Source organism: Arachis ipaensis, chromosome B3 (genome assembly GCF_059453495.1).
Source record: "Arachis ipaensis isolate K30076 ecotype BB chromosome B3, ASM5945349v1, whole genome shotgun sequence".
In the NCBI taxonomy this organism is placed as follows: Eukaryota; Viridiplantae; Streptophyta; class Magnoliopsida; order Fabales; family Fabaceae; genus Arachis; species Arachis ipaensis.
The window spans coordinates 30,090,435-30,101,640 of record NC_142438.1 but is presented as its reverse complement, the minus strand read 5'-3'; the positions used below and the strand labels follow the sequence as shown (position 1 = coordinate 30,101,640).

The following is an 11,206-nucleotide window of genomic DNA, read 5'->3' as shown; positions in this document are numbered from 1 at the left end:
TAGTCCCATCCATGTAGTTCCCAAGAAAGGTGGCATAACTGTGGTGCCAAATGAGAGGAACGAACTCATACCCACAAGAACTGTCACTGGGTGGAGGATGTGCATAGACTACAAGAAGCTCAATGAAGCCACCAGAAAAGATCATTTCCCACTCCCATTCATGGATCAGATGCTTGAAAGGCTTTCAGGACATGCTTACTATTGCTTCTTGGATGGATACTCAGGCTATAATCAGATAGTAGTTGATCCTAGAGATCAAGAGAAAACATCATTTGTTTGTCCATATGGAGTTTTTGCCTATAGACGCATGCCCTTTGGATTGTGCAATGCACCTGCCACTTTCCAAAGATGCATGCTGTCCATCTTTTCGGACATGATTGAAAAATTTATTGAGGTCTTCATGGATGATTTTTCTGTGTTTGGAGATTCTTTTCCCAGCTGCCTACACCACCTTGCCTTGGTGCTTAAGAGGTGCCAAGAGACTAACCTAGTATTAAACTGGGAAAAATGTCATTTCATGGTCACAGAAGGAATAGTCCTTGGCCACAAAATCTCTAATAGAGGCATGGAGGTGGACAGAGCTAAGGTGGAAATCATTGAAAAACTACCTCCACCAAGTAATGTCAAGGCAGTTAGGAGTTTTTTGGGACACGCTGGGTTTTACAGAAGGTTTATTAGAGACTTTTCTAAAATAGCCAAACCTTTGAGTAACTTGCTTGTCTCTGATACACCCTTTGTATTTGATAAAAATTGCATGCTAGCCTATGAACTTTTGAAGCAAAAACTTTCCTCTGCACCTATCATTGCCCCACCTGATTGGAACTTACCTTTTGAACTGATGTGTGATGCATCAGACCTTGCTATTGGGGCAGTGTTAGGACAAAGGAAAGACAATTTGGTACATGTGATTTATTATGCCAGTAAAGTCTTGAATGCTAACCAAAGGAATTACACAACCACTGAAAAAGAACTCTTGGCAATAGTCTTTGCATTTGACAAATTTAGATCCTATCTCATTGGATCTAAAGTCATTGTCTTCACTGATCATTCAGCTTTAAAATACTTACTTGCTAAACAAGAATCCAAACCAAGACTTATTAGATGGGTTCTTTTGTTGCAGGAATTTGACATTGAAATCAAAGACAAGAAGGGTGTAGAGAACAAGGTGGCAGACCATTTATCAAGGATACCATGTGAAGAAGGAAGCGCACAAAGCACACATATAAATGAGTGCTTTCCTGATGAACAACTCATGGTAATTCACAAAGCACCCTGGTTTGCAGACATAGCAAACTTCAAGGCCACTGGGAGTTGGCCGTTGGAATTTAACAAGCATCAAAGGAAGAAATTGGTAAATGATGCCAAATACTTCATCTGGGACGAACCATACTTGTTCAAAAAATGTTCCGATGGCATACTCAGAAGATGCATATCAGAGGAAGAAGGAAGGGAAGTCTTATGGGACTGCCATGGCTCCACTTATGGAGGACATTTTGCAGGAGAAAGAACAGCAGCTAAGGTGTTGCAGTGTGGTTTTTATTGGCCCACTATCTTCAAAGATGCAAAGGAACTAGTGAAGCACTGCCATGAATGCCAGAAAGCGGGGAACCTGCCAAGAAGAAATGAAATGCCACAACAATTCATTCTGGAACTTGAATTGTTTGATGTATGGGGGATAGATTTCATGGGACCCTTTCCCTCCTCATACTCAAATAATTACATTCTTGTGGCAGTAGACTATGTCTCCAAATGGGTTGAAGCAATAGCAACTCCAACCAATGATAATAAGGTAGTCATGAACTTCCTCAGAAAACACATTTTTTGCCGTTTTGGGGTTCCAAGAGCAATCATCAGTGATGGAGGAAGCCACTTCTGCAACAAACCATTAGAGGCATTGCTTCTAAAATATGGAGTCAAACACAAGGTAGCCACACCATACCATCCACAAACAAGTGGGCAAGCCGAAATATCTAACAGAGAACTCAAAAGGATCCTGGAAAAGACTGTGGGAACTTCAAGGAAGGACTGGTCGATTAAGCTAGATGATGCTCTTTGGGCATATAGGACAGCTTTCAAAACACCAATTGGAATGTCTCCTTACCAACTAGTATACGGAAAAGCTTGCCATTTGCCACTGGAGTTGGAGCACAAGGCATACTGGGCCTTGAAACTTTTGAACTTGGACAGCAAAGCTGCTGGAGAAAGAAGGATGTTGCAAATTCAAGAGTTGGAAGAGTTCAGAGCTGAAGCTTATGAGAATGCCAAAATTTACAAAGAAAGAGCAAAGAAGAAGCATGACAGCAACATAGCCCCAAGGAAATTTGAAGAAGGACAAAAAGTATTGCTCTACAATTCTAGGCTGAAGCTATTTCCAGGGAAGCTAAAATCAAGGTGGTCTGGACCATTCCTTGTCACCAAGGTCTCCAAATATGGACAAGTAGAAATCATGGAAGAAAAGTCACAACGAACCTTCATTGTGAACGGTCAAAGACTCAAACATTACTTGGGAGATGTGGAGGAGAAGGACAAGGTTAAATATCACCTCAACTGAGGAAGCTGACCGTCAAGCTAATGACGTTAAAGAAGCGCTTGTTGGGAGGCAACCCAACCTGAGGTAATACCCTTTTGCTGTTTCTTTTATTTGTTTCAATAAAAAAAAGGGTGAAGTAGTTTCTGTGCATTGCAAAGAATTAAGTTTGGTGTTTCACACCAAACAATGAATTCGTGGATCAATAATTCAAAGGGGAATGTGTGACTCTAAGTTTGGTGTTCCACCATAAAGATCAACTGAACACAACAACCTTTGAATTATATGAAAGGAACAACCATTCTAAGCAGTCACAGAAATGCTTAAAACCCTTAGCAGCAACTTCATTCCAAAGAGAACTCAAGGATTCAAAGAACAGAGAAGTAAGTGGGAGACTAAGTTTGGTGTTCACACACCAACTTAAGACTCAGATACTTACCCACACATAGTTGAGCTAACCAATCAAGTGCTTGAGAAGCAAGCAACTTCATCACTCTTTGCAGGAAAGGAAACAAGGATCTTAAAACATGAAGCAACAATTAGGAGAAGAAGGAGAAATCAAAGTGTTTCCTGGCAACAAAGAGAAAACAAGGAATTTCACAAGGTGGTATTGTTCCTTGATAATTCTTTAAAAAGGGCAAACAAAAGCATGCTTGTTCTGGTTTAAACTGTAAATGTTGAATCTTTCTGGAATGTGAAGTTTTTAGTATATGAGTGTCTGTTATTGCTTTGAATAAAGTGAATGCCTAGATGTTTGGATATAACTTCACCTTCTTAAACAAGTGCTTGCCATGCTTGTTCTGTTTCCAAAAATAAAAGAAAAGTTTGAACAAAAGTAACTTGGCTAAATTAGTGACAAATCAAGTAGAATTAAGTGGTGGTATGCATGCTTGATTGTTCAGTCAGATCACTGGAAATAGAGTGTAGAATTATCATTTTTTATGTAGAAATTGAAAACTGTCTATGGATCTTGATGAATAAATGTCTTTGGCCATGAAAAAGAAAGAAAAAGAAGAAGAAAAAGCCACTGAAAAAGGGCAACCAAAAAGAAAAAAATTTGAGAAAATAAGCTAGGCACCAATGGTTTGAACTTCTGAGACAAATGCCTGTGGTGTTCATGTATTAAGGATATGCTTGGATCAATAGGTTCTGAGGAGTGTTTCAACACTTGGTAACTTGGGTTAACTAACCCGGGATTATCAACCAAAAGTCCATTATCAAGAGCAACCTAAATACAAAACATTTAGTCACACAAAGAGGTGCTGGGCACCAATGTCTCAAGAAGAAATGTGAACTAAAATGCCTGAAGTGGATATGTGTAGTGCACTGATAAGAAAAAGAAAATGCCAAAGGCTTGTGCAACACATGACACCAAGCAAACAAGGAGCAAAGGAGCTCTAAGAAAAAGAAAAGAAAAACAAAGAAGAGAAAAGTGCCAAGGACATAAGAATAACAAGAGGCCATAGCAGTGTTTGATGGATGCAATGAAAAAGTGATGATCTTACTTGATAAGTATGGAAAAGTGATGCTGCAACTTTTTGCATAAAACCCTTCTGATGAACTTCAAATGCTTGCTAATATAGCCAATGTAATTGCTTTCTGTTTCATACTTTCTTCTCAAATAACTCAGGACTTGCTTAGGGACAAGCAAGTATTAAGTTTGGTATTGTGATGCCAAGGCATCTTAGGCTAGTTTCACTAGCATTTTTTTGATAGTTTTAGATGTTTTATGCATTTTCTTGAGCTTAAAGTAACCAAGAATGGTTAAAAGAAGAACAAAGCAATGAACCATCCAAACAGTATGATTTTGATGCAAATTCCATGAGTTTTTAGTTATATTACTTGAATGCTATGAATGGAAGATTTCTCATGAAATTTTGCAAGACTTTGATGCAATTGTTTGGATGATTTCAGGGAAGAAGAGGCTAGGCAAGGAAGCAACAAAGTCAATAAAGGAAGCTTGAATATCACATGTGGAGTTTAAGTTCCAGTTTAAGCCTAAACTGGAGCTTAAACGCCAGAATCATGAAGGCTAAGAAATGCTGAAACTGAAGTTTAACCTCCAGTTTAACCTTAAACTGGAGGTTAAACGCCAGAATGAAAGTCTCACCAAAGAAGCATTCCACGTTTAACCTCCAGTTTAACCTTAAACTGGAGGTTAAACGCCAGAATGAGAATGCCAATCAGGAAGCATTTCCACGTTTAACCTCCAGATTAACCTTAAACTGGAGGTTAAACGCCAGAAATGGGAAGTGCACCAGGGAGCCATTTCCACGTTTAAGCTCCAGTTTGACCTTAAACTGGAGCTTAAACGTGTTCGACCAAGTTTTCTCCTCCAGGGTTGCTTTCTCCATTTCCACGTTTAAGCTCCAGTTTAACCTTAAACTGGAGCTTAAACGTGTTCGACACCTCCAGGGCTACCTTTTCTATTTCCACGTTTAAGCTCCAGTTTAACCTTAAACTGGAGCTTAAACGTGTTCGACCTCCAGGATGCCTTCTTCCATTTCCACGTTTAAGCTCCAGTTTAACCTTAAACTGGAGCTTAAACGTGTTCGACCTCCAGGGCTGCCTTTTCTATCTCCACGTTTAAGCTTCAGTTTAACCTTAAACTGAAGCTTAAACGTGTTCGACTAAGTTACCCTCCAGGGCTGCCTTCTTCCATTTCCACGTTTAAGCTTCAGTTTAACCTTAAACTGAAGCTTAAACGTGCTTCCACAAAAGGCATCACTGGAAGTGTCTGGCGTTTAAGCTACAGTTTAAGCTTAAACTGCAACTTAAACGCCACTCTTGGAAAAGGTTTCTGGGCCAACAATATTGCGGTTTAAGTTAGTATTTGAGCACAAACATTAACTTAAACTTACTCTGGTATGAAACCCAATTGAATATCATGGTTTATGGGATTGGGCCTGAAGGATTGATGAGTCTGAAATTTCAATTTATTGAGTCATGTGTCATTATTTGATTATCACAAAGTTGGCTCAATGAATGTTACAGATTTTGGATCAACAGCCTCATCAAGATTATGGATCATAAACCCCAAGGCAAAAGGAAAGCAGGGAGAGGCCTCAAAGCCCAAGAAACACAACAGAAGCTCAATATAGAAAGTGTATAAATAGGATAGAATTTAAGTTAGGAGGCACTTTTTACTTTTGCATTTGGCTAGTTTTCATATCTTTGTAATTGAATTCAGAGCTATGACTCACTAAACCCCCTTTCATTGGGTTAGGGAGCTCTATTGTAATTCAATGAATCAATAATAGTTTATCTTCTTCTTCAATCTTTTCTCTTGAATTTTGTTAGAAAGCTTCTCGATCTAATTCCATTGGGTAGTTGTCTTGGGAAAGAAACTACCCATAATTGGAATCCTTCGGAACCTTGGGAAAGGAATGGAGGATTCATGCTAGAGAAGCTTTCTCACAGTGAATTGGATTGGGGTTTGGATGGATATTGTGACATGTAATCCTACCAAATTGTGGTTCATGAAACTGTGTGGTATAATCAGTGATCGAGCATCATCTCTTCTTATGAACATTTAAACCAAGGGATTGGGAATTTGTTCGTTTTTAGAGAGAATTGGTGAGCCAAGGGATTGGGATCCAATCATATAAGATTGCCAAGCAAAATTCAATGAACGCATTGGTTGAGGAAGAGATAAACATGTTTTGATTCGGAGATCTCAATATCTCCTATAACCCAATGAATTCCCCATTTCTGATTTCCACTTTCTCTTTACATTCTGCAATTAAATTCATGCAATCACCCCCATTCCCTTTAATTTCAGCAATTTAGCTTCTGCTCTTTACTTCATGCAATTTAAGATTTCGCCATTTAAATTTCTTGTCATTTACGTTTCCCGCTAATTTTACATTCCGCAATTCTCATCTAAATCTTGATTCCGCTCAACTAGAACACACTTCTAATCTGAATTGCTCACTCAACCAATCCTTGTGGGATTCGACCTCACTCTATTGTGAGTTTTTACTTGACGATAACCGGTGCACTTGCCGGAAGGAATTTTGCCGATCGTGCAATTTCCTAAATCGTAGCATAACTAGTTTATGCGCATCAAGATGGATGGGAGTGTGTATTCGGCCATATGGGTGGGATTGGGTGGGAGAGAGATGCTGAATTTTGAAGGTAGTGGGTGTATGGATGTGAGTGGTAAATGGAAAGTAGAAGGGATGATCATGAATGGAAAGAGAGATGATGAGGTAGGTGGGGATCCTGTGGGGTCCACAGATCCTGAGATGATCCTGTGGGGTCCACAGATCCTGAGGTGTCAAGGCATTTACATCCCTGCACCAATTTAGGCATGTAAAATGCCCTTGCACATAACTCTGGGCGTTCAGCGCCAGGTTGGTGCCCATTTTGGGCGTTCAACGCCCCTTTGCTGCCATTTCTGGCGTTGAACGCCAGAACCATGCTTGTTCTGGGCGTTCAGCGCCAGAACTATGCTCTGTTCTGGCGTTTGAACGCCAGACAGATGCTCCTCCAGGGTGTGATTTTTCATCTGCTGTTTTTGATTCCGTTTTCAATTTTTATATTTATTTTGTGACTCCTCATGATCATGAACCTATAAAGACACATAACTAAGAAAAATATAGTTAGATAAATAAACATTGGGTTGCCTCCCAACAAGCGCTTCTTTAATGTCAATAGCTTGACAGTGGGCTCTCATGGAGCCTCACAGATGTGCAGAGCTTTGTTGAAACTCTCCAACACCAAACTTAGAGTTTGGATATGGGAGTTCAACACCAAACTTAGAGTTTGGTTGTGGCCTCCCAACACCAAACTTAGAGTTTGACTGTGGGGGCTTTGGTTGACTCTGCTTGGAGAGAAGCTTTTTCTGCTTCCTCTCCATGGTTGCAGAGGGAGATCCTTGAGTTTTAAACACAAGGGAGTTCTCATTCCATTGAAGGAATATTTCACCTCTGTCAACATCAATCACAGCTCTTGCTGTGGCCAGGAAAGGTCTTCCTAGGATGATGGATTCATCCTCTTCCTTTCCAGTATCCAGGACTATGAAATCAGCAGGGATGTAAAGGCCTTCAACCTTTACTAACACGTCCTCTACTTGTCCATAAGCCTGTTTTCTTGAGCTGTCTGCCATCTCTAATGAGATTTTAGCAGCTTGCACCCCAAAGATTCTCAGTTTCTCTATTACAGAGAGGGGCATGAGGTTTATTCCTGAACCAAAGTCACACAGAGCCTTAAAGATCATGGTGCCTATGGTGCAGGGTATTATGAACTTTCCAGGATCCTGTCTCTTCTGAGGCAATGTCAGTTGATCCAGATCACTTAGTTCATTGATGAACAAGGGAGGTTCAACTTCCCAAGTATCAATGCCAAATAATTTGGCATTCAGCTTCATGATTGCACCAAGAAACTTGGCAGTTTGCTCTTCAGTAACATCCTCATTCTCTTCTGAAGAGGAATACTCATCAGAGCTCATGAAGGGTATAAGGAGGTTCAATGGAATCTCTATGGTCTCTAGATGAGCCTCAGAGTCCTTTGGTTCCTCAGAGGGAAGCTCCTTATTGGTCACTGGATGTCCCAGGAGGTCTTCCTCCTTGGGATTCACGTCCTCTCCTCTCCTCACAGGTTCGGCCATGGCGCTTATGTCAATGGCCTTGCACTCTCCTTTTGGATTTTCTTCAGTTTTGCTTGGGAGAGTACTAGGAGGGATTTCAGTGATCCTTTTACTCAGCTGGCCCACTTGTGCTTCCAAATTTCTAATGGAAGACCTTGTTTCATTCATGAAACTTACAGTGGCCTTAGATAGATCAGAGACTAGATTTGCTAAATTAGAAGCATTTTGTTCAGAGTTCTCTGTCTGTTGCTGAGTGGATGATGGAAAAGGCTTGCTATTGCTAAACCTGTTTCTTCCACCATTATTAAAGTGTTGTGGGGGCTTTTGATCCTTCCATGAGAAATTTGGATGATTTCTCCATGTTGAGTTATAGGTGTTTCCATAAGGTTCACCTAAGTAATTTACCTCTGCTATTGCAGGGTTCTCAGGATCATAGGCTTCTTCTTCAGAAGATGCCTCTTGAGTACTGTTGGATGCAGCTTGCATTCCATGCAGACTCTGAGAAATCATATTGACTTGCTGAGTCAATATTTTGTTCTGAGCCAATATGGCATTCAGAGTATCAATCTCAAGAACTCCCTTCTTCATAGGCGTCCCATTATTCACAGGATTCCTTTCAGAAGTGTACATGAACTGGTTATTAGCAACCATGTCAATGAGTTCTTGAGCTTCTGCAGGCGTTTTCTTTAGGTGAATGGATCCACCTGCAGAGGTATCCAATGACATCTTTGATAGCTCAGATAAACCATCATAGAATATATCCAGGATGGTCCATTCTGAAAGCATGTCAGAAGGACACTTTTTGGTCAACTGTTTGTATCTTTCCCAAGCTTCATAGAGGGATTCACCTTCTTTCTGTCTGAAGGTTTGAACATCAGCTCTAAGCTTGCTCAGCTTTTGAGGAGGAAAGTACTTGGCTAAGAAAGCCGTGACCAGCTTATCCCAAGAGTTCAGGCTGTCTTTGGGTTGAGAATCCAACCATAATCTAGCTCTGTCTCTTACAGCAAAAGGGAAAAGCATGAGCCTGTAGACTTCAGGATCTACTCCATTAGTCTTAACAGTATCACATATCTGCAAGAATTCAGTTAAGAACTGAAAAGGATCTTCAGATGGAAGTCCATGAAACTTGCAGTTCTGCTGCATCAGAGAAACTAATTGAGGTTTCAGCTCAAAATTGTTTGCTCCAATGGCAGGAATGGAGATGCTTCTTCCATGTAAATTGGAATTAGGTGCAGTAAAGTCACCAAGCATCTTCCTTATATTATTATTATTTTCGGCTGCCATCTCCTCTGCCTGTTCGAAAATTTCTGAAAGGTTATCTCTGGATTGTTGTATTTTAGCTTCTCTTAATTTTTTCTTCAGAGTCCTTTCAGGTTCTGGATCTGCTTCCACAAGAATGTTCTTATCCTTGCTCCTGCTCATATGACAAGGAAGAATGGACAGAAAAATAATAATAATAATAGAGATCCTTTATACCACAGTATAGGGATCCCTTTGTGAGTGGAAGAAAAGAGGGGGAGACAAAGAATGTAATATAATGGAAGAAACACAACTGTGAGGATGGAAGGAGGTGAAATGAGATGTTAGGATATGAATGAATAAATAGAATGAGATGGGGGAGGGATAATTTTCGAAAATTATTTTGAAAAAGGAGTTAGTGATTTTTGAAAATTGGTTTTTGAAAATTTGTTAGTATTTTTCGAAAATTTTTGAAATCAAAAATAAAAAATAAAAATAATTAGTTAATTAAAAAGAAATTTTTGAAAAAGAGGGGAGATATTTTCGAAAATTAGAGAGAGAGAGTTAGTTAGGTAGTTTTGAAAAAGTTAAGAAACAAACAAAAAGTTAGTTAGTTAGTTGAAACAAATTTTGAAAAGATAAGAAGTTAGGAAGTTAGAAAAGATATTTTGAAAAGATATTTTTGAAAAAGATAAGATAAGAAGATATTTTTGAAAAGATATGATTGAAATTAGTTTTGAAAAAGATTTGATTTTTAAAATCTCAATTAATGACTTGATTCATAAGAAATCACAAGATATGATTCTAGAACTTAAAGTTTGAATCTTTCTTAACAGGCAAGTAACAAACTTCAAATTTTTGAATCAAAACATTAATTGATTATGTTATTTTCGAAAATTTGTGATAAAAATAAGAAAAAGATTTTTGAAAAATATTTTTGGAATTTTCGAAAATAACTAAAAATTTTGAAAAAGATTTGATTTTTGAAAAAGATTTTGAAAAAGATAAGATTTTCAAATTGAAAATTTGATTTGACTCATAAGAAACAACTTGATTTTAAAAATTTTTGAAAAGGTCAACTCAAATTTTCGAATTTGATGAGAGAAAAATGGAAAGATATTTTTTTGATTTTTGAATTTTTATGATGCAAGAGAAAAACACTAAAATGATGCAATGCATGAAATTTTTAGATCAAAACATGTGATGCATGCAAGAATGCTATGAAGGTCAAGATGAACACCAAGAACACTATGAAGATTATGATGAACATCAAGAACACATTTTTGAAAAATTTTTAATGCAAAGAAAATATGCAAGACACCAAACTTAGAATTCTTTAATGCTTAGACACTAAGAATTCAAGAATGCATATGATAAACATGTAAAGACACAAAACAAAAAATCATCAAGAACAAACAAGAAGACTTACCAAGAACAACTTGAAGATCATGAAGAACACTATGAATGCATGATATTTTCGAAAAAATGCAAGATGCATATGCAATTGACACCAAACTTATGATATGACTCAAGACTCAAACAAGAAACACAAAATATTTTTTATTTTTATGATTTTCTAATTTTTTTGGATTTTTTTCGAAAATAGTATGAAAAAGAAAAAATAAGGATTTCCAAAATTTTTAATATGAATTCCAGGAATCTTGCCATGTTAGTCTAAAGCTTCAGTCCAGGAATTAGACATGGCTCACTAGCCAGCCAAGCTTTCAATGAAAGCTCCGGTCCAAAACACTAGACATGGCCAATGGCCAGCCAAGCTTCAGCGTGTAATTCAGATATGACATGCCTGACATACCCTACAGTTGTATAAAAGTGATGGTTGGAAGCCTCAG

At 38.4% G+C, this 11,206-nt stretch overlaps 1 non-coding gene across 1 annotated transcript; it reads left to right on the top strand.

The window, feature by feature from the left end:
- The first annotated feature begins 8,897 nt into the window (after nucleotides 1-8,897).
- On the top strand, nucleotides 8,898-9,005 carry LOC148570175 (small nucleolar RNA R71). The gene has a single exon (XR_015908094.1). It is a non-coding gene; the product is annotated as a small nucleolar RNA R71 (small nucleolar RNA).
- The last annotated feature ends 2,201 nt before the right edge of the window (nucleotides 9,006-11,206 follow it).